Source organism: Ahaetulla prasina, chromosome 3, assembly GCF_028640845.1.
Source record: "Ahaetulla prasina isolate Xishuangbanna chromosome 3, ASM2864084v1, whole genome shotgun sequence".
In the NCBI taxonomy this organism is placed as follows: Eukaryota; Metazoa; Chordata; class Lepidosauria; order Squamata; family Colubridae; genus Ahaetulla; species Ahaetulla prasina.
The window spans coordinates 197,723,362-197,735,406 of NC_080541.1; positions in this window are offsets into that span (position 1 = coordinate 197,723,362).

Here is a 12,045-nt window from a genome sequence, read left to right on the forward strand (position 1 = left end):
GAAACAGCAAGGAAAATCCCAAAATTAATCCAAAGCCGGATGGCCAAGAAAAAGAGTCGGCCAATAATCCAGAGCCCGATGGCCCAGAGAAAGAGCTGGGAGGAGAAAACAGCCCCTCCGACCAGCTCGGAACACCACCCAGAACTGAACCGCGCAGGTCAGAAAGAACTAGGAGACGCCCAGGTTATTTGCGTGACTACGTCGAAAAATAACATGTAAATAAATATGTAAATAAGACCAAGTGTTTTCTGGGAGGGGAGGAGTGTTATGTATTAACAGTTGTGCCTTTAAATATTTGAGCGGGAAATCAGCACGTTGCTGATTGGACGAAGCCTCCAGCAGAACTGTATAAAAGGAGAGGTTTTTCCCCCAGCCTGTTGCTGGGTTCACCATATATTAAAGAGCTGTTGTCACTACCCTGGTCTCCAGCCTCGTTACTTCCCGAACTTAACACAAACCTCTTCAACATTTTCTTTGGCTCAGTTTATGTTAACTCCGATAACACATATCCAACATTCCACAAACGAACCAGCAATGACTATGATGATTTAACTCATATAGATTTCACAGAAGACAACGTTGGTAAAGCTCTTCACAACTTAAAACCATCGCTTTCTATTGGACCTGATGGTCTATGTGCATATTTCTTAAAAAAACTTTCCATTAATATAGCTGAACCCCTAAGTATTATCTTTGATAAAGCTTTCACTACCAGTTCTCTTCCCAAACTTTGGTCACTAGCCACAGTCATCCCCATCTTCAAAAAAGGAGACCCCAGCTTAGTCGAAAACTACAGACCGATCTCCCTTTGCTGCGTCACCTGCAAAGTCATGGAATCTATCATCAATCAATCCATTACCTCACACTTAGAAACTAACAACCTACTCTCCAACAAACAATTTGGTTTCAGGAAAAAGTTATCATGTAACTTACAACTTCTCCACTGCAAAACATATGGACTTCAAATCTAGATCAAGGCAAATCAATAGATGCAATCTACATAGACTTCTGCAAAGCTTTTGACTCAGTAGTACACGATAAACTTCTCCTTAAACTAACATCCTATGGCATCTCAGGACCCCTCCACAAATGGATATCTGCTTTTCTGTCTAACAGACAACAAGTGGTCAAAATTGGCAATGCTTTATCAAATCCTGTTCCTGTCAAGAGTGGCGTTCCTCAAGGCAGCGTCCTTGGACCAACACTCTTTATTCTATACATTAATGATCTTTGTGACCATATCTCAAGTAATTGTGTTCTCTTTGCTGACGATGTCAAACTATTTAACACCACAGACAACACTTCTATCATTCAAAACGACCTTGACCATCTAACCGCTTGGTCTAAAATTGGCAGCTCAAATTTCAACCAGCAAATGCTCAGTCTTACATATAGGAAAAAGAACTCTAAAACTAAGTACATACTAGATGGACATTACCTTACAGACGACCCCCATCCGTTAAAGACCTTGGAGTTTTCATGTCAAATGATCTAAGTGCCAAAGCCCACTGCAACTACATAGCAAAAAGCTCTAAGAGTTGTAAACCTAATTTTGCGTAGCTTCTTTTCCAAAACACCACACTACTAACCAGAGCATATAAAACATTTGCTAGACCAATTCTAGAATACAGCTCACCTGTTTGGAACCCTCACCACATCTCTGACATCAATACAATTGAACGTGTCCAGAAATATTTTACAAGAAGAGTTCTCCATTCCTCTGAAAACAACAAAATACCTTATCCCACCAGACTTGAAATCCTAGGCTTAGAAAACTTGGAACTCCGTCGCCTTGACAAGACCTAAGTTTAACTCACAGAATCATCTATTGTAATGTCCTTCCTGTCAAAGACTACTTCAGCTTTAATTGCAATAATACAAGGGCAACCAATAGATTTAAACTTAATGTAAACCGCTTTAATCTAGATTGCAGAAAATACGACTTCTGCAACAGAATCATCAGTGCTTGGAATACTTTACCTGACTCTGTGGTCTCTTCCCATAATCCTAACAGCTTTAACCAAAAACTTTCTACTATTGACCTCACCCCATTCCTAAGAGGACCATAAGGGGCGTGCATAAGCGCACAAACGTGCCTACCGTTCCTGTCCTATTGTTTTTCTTTTCTTCTTCCTATATATGTTTATATGTGTATATACTATATAATCTTTTTGTATGATGTTGTGACAAAATAAATAAATAAATAAAATAAATAAATTAACAAAACCCTCTATGGATTAAGTTTAATTCAGTGCTCCAAAGAGAAGCAATATGGTATTACTTTCGTCTCTTTGTGCAGATAGAAATTTGCCAATGGAAAGAGTAATGGAGTAGGGAGGGTTTTTTTTTTTTAAAAGTAAAAGTAAAAGCAGCAGCTGCAACTGAGGGATAAAATGGGTCACATATGCAATGCATGTAAAAATGGACAAGGCTTCAGACACATGGCTGTGGCTACCATCTTTGACTTTTTAAACATCCTTTCTCTCCCCCCATCCTGTCTCTATTTGTGGAGAAAGCTCTCATACTACTCTATCACTGCTATTATAGTAGTGCAAATGGGAATAGTGGATGCTATTTCAAATATGCCTTAAAGATAATGTTAAGGGATGTTTTGGATCTTTCCATCTACAGCAAGGGTCTCCAACCTTGGCAACTTTAAGCCTAGAGGACTTCAGTTCCCAGAATGCCCCAGCCAGCTTTGGTGGCTGGGGAATTCTGTGAGTTGAAGTCCGTCAGGCTTAAAAGTTGCCAAGGTTGGAGATCCTTGATCTACAGCTTCTGTAGACATGCCACAGAATGAATTTGGGGGCATGGTGGTGATGATTGATAGCATAATCATGGGGCAAGGAATGAGACCATAGGTACTTTTTCTAACTCCAAGAAGTTTCATTTACACTTTTCAGGTTGCAATAGCTGTATCTGATCTCACATGTTTTTCCAGATAGTACTCTTATGTAGTCAACAGGCTTTGGAAGAATTGCAATTCTAATTGGGTCACTCAACATGCATCAAGTTACTTCATGCACAAATCTAATACAGTAAACGCCCATGCTTCCGTTGCATATTGCCCTCAGGACCAGGCAATCTTAACCTATAGAAAGTAAAAGCTGCCATTAGATTATCAGTTCCATAAATACTTATTCCCTTCCTTTCCAGATCCAAGAATGAAAAAGGGAAATGTTCAGAGCACAGGGAAGAAGACTTGGGAGACAGGAACAAGAGATTTTGCAAGGAAATAAGAGATAAGAGATAACATGGTCTGCAACTGAATATTGGGCAGAGCAAGAGGCTCAAAAGAGATTCTCCTTAGTTTCTTGGGATTGTAATGGAGATGGTGGGGGAGAGTACTTATATTTTTAGATTTGCATGATTTTGTCAATGGGGCTTTACAATAAAGTACCACAATAAAGTAGAATAGGCTGTTTTGTTTGTGATTCCTATCTGGTTTACCCTGTGAGGCTGACATCAATGGATTGGAAAGAATAAAGTGTGTGTTTAGAGTATACACTCATTTCCTTCACAACAGAAACTCTGACAGGTGAATTGAGAGAATGATTGGTCCAAAGTCACTCATCTGGATTTTATGTCTAAGGGAGTGAGGGCAGGAGAGATTAGAAGTCACAGACTCCTGGTACCTTAACCACTAGACTACACTGGCTTACAAGGTGTTTGCAGTTGTCCCACAAACATGGTATGCAGCAAAAACCAACAACAACAACAAAAAAAAACAGGCTACTGATGCTAAATGCTTCTAGTCCAGATTTGGGGATGTCACCGCTATATTTACCAATATTTGTGATAAATATAATAATGTATGAGGCAGGTCATGTATATATTGTCAGGCTCCCTGGACTAAGGTTGGGCTGAAAATTATCCCTCCCAACGCCAATTGTCTGAGCTCAACACTTAGTGGTAGCTGCTTAGCTACTTGACATTGCATAGTTAGATAAGAAATTCTATTGTAAACCAAACTAAAGTCATATTAAATAGTTGCTCACGAGAGTATAATTCTCTCTATTCCCCAAGACGGTTTAAACCCTTCTGTCTCCTACTGTATCTCTCCCACTTTTCAACAGATTCTTTGCTGTATTTTCCATGGGTTTGAAGTTAAGCAGTTCTTGATTATTGCCCGTATACTGTCGTGTCCCACTCCTCCGCTGACGGCCGGGTCAGGGAAATCCGAATCAGGCTTGCCTCTGCAGCTCTGCCCAAAGTCCTAGCAAAGTCCTCAGAGCAGGCAGGAGACCAGTAAGTGACTTCAGCAAGATAAGTTCGACTTTTGCCTGACTCAGAGACTGCCAGAAAGTAGATCCTTTATATAGGCCATGGGGTGTGGCTCCATGACTCAGCACTCATTAAGGCCTGCCCCTCCCTTCCTTCTGTTGCCTCCGCCTATCCAATCTTCTGATGCGAGGATTACTCCAATCAGCTGTTGGTAATAAACCCTCCTCAGGCTCACATGCTGTGGAGGAGGGGGAGGGGTCTAGCTGCTCCGTTTGCCTGGGCATGGAGTCAGGGCTGGGGCAGGGAGGTGCTCCTTCTTCTGCACTTTGTCTGGGCATGGAGCCAGGACTGGGGCCGGGAGGCATACATTCCTCCGTGTTTGGGAACAGATAAGAAGGCCCCGGCTGCTCTGAGGGCGGGCAAGACACAACATATACTGACCCACACATTAAAAATGCTACTGTGTTTTCCTCAAAATAAGACCCGGTATTATATTTTGGGGGGCTCCAAAATAAGCATTAGGACTTATTTTTGGGGCAACACGATATCAGGCTGATCAGCCCAGCTCTTAAAAAAAGAAGAGTGACTGAAATGACGTAAGGACAGAAGAAATGTACAAAATAGAATGTAAAACTATTTTTTTTTTAAAAAAATGATTTTTTAAAAAAAATCAGAAGATGTGATATTCAAGAAATATTATATTGAAATAGTAGTTGTTGCTATTGTTTTAAAGATGCCGAACATATAGCACATCTGAGGATTGGTGCATCACAGAATGATCAGAACAAAAAGGTTCTAGTTTACTAAATCACCAATATTTCCTTCAGCACTGTGAACCAAGGCCAGTGTTGTAAAAACTACTTTGCTAATTGGCAAGTATGTGAAGACTTGGAAGGTTTAATGTTTCTCCAGCTATTCTATATGTAGTACCTCTCTTTCTCCTTCACCTTTCTTGTAGCATTTAATTCTCTAACCTGGTGCTCCAGAGATGGTGCAGTTTTACAACAGTTTTGTCATGTTGGCTGTTATACCACTGACGGCTTTGTGACAGGTGGCAGATGTGGTGGTGATGGATGTTTTCTTCCCTGTGCAAGGACAATGGGATAAAAGTGCAAACAAATGGGGTAATAGATGGGAAAAGTAGAGTAGTGTTGATAAGGCGCATCCACACTTGGTGATGTATGAGAAAGCAAGTGGTGCGCAATTTATTTTGGTGGAATGAGAAATTTTTAGCTGAAAGAGAAGCAAAGTAAGCAGGCAAAAATACCTGTAAAGGGATTGCACCAAAAATATGGCTTTTTGTATTATAAAAATATAAAATATAAAAAACAATTGCTACTAACCTGCCTTCCATTGAGGACCTGTATACTGCACGAGTCAAAAAAAGGGCTGTGAAAATATTTACAGAGCCCTCACATCCTGGACATAAACTGTTTCAACTCCTATCCTCAAAACGACACTATAGAGCACTGCACACCAGAACAACTAGACACTAGAACAGTTTTTTCCCGAAGGCCATCACTCTGCTAAACAAATAATTCCCTCAACACTGTCAAACTATTTACTAAATATGCACCACTATTAATCTTCTCATCATTCCCATTACCCATCTCCTTCTACTTATGATTGTATGACTGTAACTTTGTTGCTTGTAACCTTATGATTTATATTGATATTGATTGTTTCCTGATTGTTTATTTGTTCCCTATGACTATCATTAAGTGTTGTACCTTATGATTCTAGATGAAGTATCTTTTCTTTTATGTACACTGAGAGCGTATGTACCAAGACAAATTCCTTGTGTGTCCAATCACACTTGGCCAATAAAGAATTCTATTCTATTCTATTCTGTTCTATTCTATTCTATTTTATTCTATTCTATTCTATTCTAGAATCAAAGCTTGTTTGATACCAAATGTGAAGTTCATGTTAAGATCATTCCAGACTTGAATAGTCCTTTAGTTCACTATTGTATGCATTACAAATATTCTCAGTATTTGGTACTGTGTCAAATTTTTAAGCTTTCAATTTCTAAACATTAGGAGTGCTCAAAAGTTGTGACATTCCTTGGGAATTGTAAAGATATTTTGGTTACTTTAATATAATTTAGATATGCTTGGTAATTAATTACATAAATATTATAATTTTTTAACATTTTGCTTGTTTCATTATGGAAAATCTTAGCTCTGTTTTGAATCTTACGTTTAACTCAAACCATACTGACTTTATGAATAAAATTTGGAAAGATCACCTACATTTCTCTTTCTTAAACTAGGAGAGAAAATGGTGCTCTTAATGCTTAAATGACTCTTATATTAGGTAAGCATTTGGGATGCAAAGTCATCAAAATAGGATTTCTAGTGTTCAGGATGATAATGTATCTTTAATAGGACAAACTGAGAATGTGTATTGACATCATAAGAGAGCTTGGATACTAGTGTATAGCAAATAATGTTACAGGTAAGAATAAATATGGTACAATAGGAACTTGATGAGGCTTTGAGTAACTTTCTAACGGTAGCCAAGAAGGTATTTTTGTGCATCTAGAATGAAAACTCTGCATTCTCAAAGAAGAATCATATTTCAGTGTAGATGAAACCCCTGACAAAAGTATCTGGTGACTTGTAAGGGGAAAGGCTTCGGTCATGGATTCTGAAGAATTAGTTACAATAGACCAAAAAGACAGATGTTCTTGCTTGGTATAACTCACCCTTCTATATTCCTGAGGACATATTTGCCTGGTTGCCCCAGTTGTGAATATGAACTAATGACAATACCTGTAAGACAGGAAGGGGTGTTATCCTCTACTTGCCCCCAGCTCACTGCAAATGTAAACTCTCCTTGTAGTTTCCATGTTGAAAGTAGGATTTTCTGCCTTGTCCAGATCATCACTGTCCTTCACTGTTTTCCAGAACCTCCTACATTTTGATATGCTACTCCATTCAGTGGCAGCAACCCCTTCTTGTGTTAAAGGTTACCTTTCTGCAGTTCAATACTCTCTTTGCTCAGTTACTATAGTGTACCAGTAGTGGAGTATTTATGACCCTGCCTGCCAGTCTGGAAACCTGGGCATCTTATTGTTATTTTTTTTTATTTGCATTTATATCCCGCCCTTCTCCGAAGACTCAGGGCGGCTTACACTATGTTAAGCAATAGTCTTCATCCATTTGTATATTATATACAAAGTCAATTTATTGCCCCCCAACAATCTGGGTCTTCATTTTACCTACCTTATAAAGGATGGAAGGCTGAGTCAACCTTGGGCCTGGTGGGACTAGAACCTGCAGTAATTGCAAGCAGCTGTGTTAATAACAGACTGTCTTAGCAGTCTGAGCCACCAGAGGTTATTGTTGTTTTAATTATTATTTTTAATTAATTAATTAATTAATTTTAATTTATTATTTTTCTTTTCCTGAGTTAGTTACTTTTCACCAGTGCAATACTAAATATTTGAGATTTTTGTTGTTGTTGTTTAAACTGACTCTCCAAATAGATTATATGAACACTTTACTGATTTGGCTATTTGTAAGCTGCAATGAAAGGAAAGTGATTGGCAATTGTTTTCTTGGTACAGAATTTTAGAAGTGCATAATACGACAAAAATTGCCCATTGTGGAATCACAGTAGCCAGTAGTTCAGATTGAACACCTGATGAGTCAATGCCAAAGCATCCCAATCTGAAGTCAGTTCTTAAAATCCTACTTAAAGTCTTGCTAGCAGGAGCACAGGATAGGAGCACTATACCATGCAATGAATTTTATGTATTTTTAATCAATTATTTTTATCTATCAGAGCATCCTTTTTTCGTATTTCATGAATTTTATACAGCAGTTCTTACATGGCTTTCTTGTGTAATTTCAGCTAATTTATACAGAGCACCATATTGGTGACTGTACATGATGTACTGTATATCTATGTGATTGTAGAGACAAAAAAATGTAGTTTAAAATAATAACTTCAATGATTTATTCCTTTAAACTGCCTTACTCATAAATGGCCATCATGTTAAAAGCAGAAAGTGAGTCTTAAAAGACACTCTAAATGTATTCCTTTGATATTTCTGCTACTGACATAGAGATATTTGCTCCTAACTCTTCATTCACTGACATATACATTTCCAGGATTTTATCATTCTTCCCTCCCACCTTGTTTTTTCAATGTCAAGGTCTTATTTAGGCCCATAATCATGTTAATTTATTGCAGCACACTTCCTACTGTGAGTAAATAAGTCTGTCTCTTTTAAATTCCCTGGGCAATTAGAAGAATGAAAGACTGTGGTGGTACATATTAGCATTCCCTTCCTCCCAGGGCCATTTTCCCTGCTGACAAATTGTGGGGCAAATTGTTCTTGGAAAAGTATGTTAGATGAAAAGGTGTTATGATTAAACTGTTGATGTAAATTTGGGTGACAATAAATCCTTTTATTTCATTAACTGGAGTAATTTGCTTATGACTGCCAATATGGAGTCAAATAATAATAAACAAGACTGGGAAGGGAGTTGGAACATGTGGTGGAATTTGCACCTGCTTTAGGATAATTAATATGCCTTCTAAAAATATGCAAAGTTTCTTGAAACTAAATCAGCAATTCAAAAGGTTGGCAATGTAGCATGAGCCCAATGTTTGCTTTGCCAGCAGAGTAGCAAACAAGTTTAATGTATCCTGAATATCTTTCTGAGCAATGCAGCAAATTAATTCAGGGAAGGAACTAATGCATTGATTAGAAACTATTACAGATAAAAGTGAGAATGGGGAGGGATTCAAAGTAAACCTTAACTGTGCAAGGTAGTGTCTATACCACAATTTATCCAGTGTGGGATTTGCTGTGCCAAAAACAGCTCAGAAATTATATATGAGGCATGCCCTATAATGCAATTTCAAAATGAAATGCAATTTGGTCACAAGACGGGCACATTTGCCTTAAAAAGCACAAGTAGTGTTAATGTTGGATATGGTATTTCCATACTTTTATGTACAGTACTCATAAATTGATATAGTATGATAATATTCCTGTATGTTATATAATTGCTAATGAATCTGTATTATTATCTGCAGATAAAAAGAATACAAAAGGCTACTTTTGGTATAGAGAATGTTGACTGCTAAAGCTTCAAGAGGGAGGATGGGTACAAAGGAACAATTGTGCTTTAAATTCAGTGTTTAAAATCTACTCCATGATGCCAGGATTAATAAATTTGTTATATTAACTTAGTTCTAATTGGATAATCCAAATATGCTTGCTAGACGTAGTGTGGAATGTGCGTTGTAGTCTCAAAGTGTGGCAATTCTTACATAGACTTGTTTTTCGAAATATTCTAAGCTGTGTAAAATTGTACTGTTCTGCTGGCTCATTTGTAAAATGCATTACTGCTTCATGATTGCAAAGTTATCTATTACTTACATGCACCAATGGGCTGTCACAAATACAGCTCTGCAAGCAGGGGTGGGTTCTACTTACCTTTACTATTGGTTTGCTCTGCTCTCTTGCATGCATGCACTTCTGTGCATGCACAGATTGTCCATGATGACGTCTGGCTGGGTGGGCGGAGCCTCCCACTGCTTTTACCACCAGTTCACAAGAACTGGACTGCACTGGGAGCAACCCACCACTGTCTCCAAATATACATTTCATCAACTTTGTATAGATCTGTTTAAACCAGAGGTGTCAAACTCAAGGCACGCAGGCCAGATCCAGCCCACAGGGTGCTTAGGTTTGTGGGGCCACCCTGCAAATAGTGAAGGACTGGCCCATGGTGTCTCTGCCAGTGAAAAGGGAGCTTGGGGGACAATGCACACCCCAGCCACACACCCTCAGCCACGCCACCCACCCCGAGGTCAAACACAACCCTGATGCGCCCTCAATGAAATTGAGTTTGACACCCCTGGTTTAAACCATCAAAAGACAGCAGTTTGCATTTCATTCTTTAACATTTGCTCAGGTTCAGTCTCATCTGTTTGTGTGGTAGGGTAACTCACATTGAATTGAACTCTGCTTGTTTACTTCTGGTTGTTCTTTCTCAGAGCCCAGAGCCCTTACTTGCAGAAGCCTGGCCTAATAGTGAAGGATTGAAGAATTGAATTCTCTCTAGTAAATTAGAGATTCTCTATGAAATGCTTTGTGTTGCAAATCAAAGATGGCTTCTTTATTGAACAAACAAAACAATTAGCATATATAATCCCTTAAAGAAATACAATAAACAATAATTTTCCAGGTCCTGGAATTCTTGATAAATATCCTGGAGTCTCAGGTCATTCCAGGCCTCCAACTGTGTAACATAGCCCACTTTCTATTCTCAGTATGAAGATAAAAAAAGTAAAGTTGTTTGTATAGTAACACTAATTTGAATCTGTGAATAATTATAGGCAACTTTCCATCCAGTAATATAATAGAATAACATTTAGCCACAATTAAGCAATTTTAAGATCCTTGATTTCAATGGGACAAGCATCTTTTGTTCAGATCAATTGTTGGATAGTTATTAGTAAAAAAATCAGAAGGTAGGAGACTCATACATGGGTCTTGCAAGACTAAAGATAAATTGATTGATTCATTGATTTTATTTTATTTTATTTGTGCTTCCCAATTCCCAAAGGTTTTGAGAAGCCAATATAAAAAAAATAAAATAAAGAAATTTCACACACATGTGTACAATAAACAAAATTATAAAATATATGAAATAAAAATCCATAGAAGAACCAGATAATCATTAGATGGAAGCAAAGCTCTTAGCAATCATAATAATTGCTGCTGTCTAGTGGCAATCTGGATTTTTGCAACTTTATTTATAGAAAACACCCAAGGAAATATAGAAATTGTGTATATAAAAAATACACAGAAGAACTATGTATATAAAAGATACATAATCTGTACAAAGCAGTGACTTTCTGGAATACTGTAGGACACACTATATTAATAACTCCTTAATAAGCACCAGAAAAATAGGAGCCAAACTGTTACCTCCAGGTTGTCATATACATTGACCATATTTTATTTGCTTTCCTTGAAAATGAGCTGGATGTAGAAAGTTGTTTCTCAAGTACACAAAGGTGTACAAAAAGCTTTTCCAGTACATTTTCATCTTTTTAAAAAATGATTATTTGATATCGTAACTGCCTATGGCCATTTAACATCAGTTTGGGATTATCCTTGAGCATATAAGGCCTTAAAGAAGAGTTTAAACTATTTACATTAATGGATTGCTAACTCATGCATTGTTTTGCCACATTTAAATGTTTCAGGTTTTGCACGTAGGTGCCCTCACTATTCTCTTTGATTTATCAGCCTTGTTTCCTGAAAAAAAGAGCAGACTGTTTTTTCATTTCATTCTTTTTTTTTTGTAAACATAAGTGATCTATGGCTATTTAGAACCAATGCTACATTAAATAGGAAGCCCCTCCAGCAATGAGACTGTATAGTTCAGTGGAACTTGTGTATATTTAATTAAGAAATGCCACTCACATAGAACTGAAATGTGCTAACCTAATTTGCTGGCTTGTCTATCTCTGTCTAGCCTTGTCTTTCTTCATCCTAGACATTGCTCTGCCATCTTATTATACTAGGTAGGTAGATTCTTGCTTGACTGAACCGAGATCAAAAAGTAATTTTTCTTTTTGCAACAGCCGATTAGAAATTCATTTATTTTCACATTACAGACATTTGGCAACAGCAACAAGGCAAAAAAAAAACCTCTTTGGCAATTTAGCTCTATTTGTATAGCCTACATAATGGGAGACAGTGAGTCTGTTGGAAAAAACGTATGGCCGAAGGCAAAAATTAAATGCAAAATCATGTATCAGAAATGAGATGTATTTACTATTGTT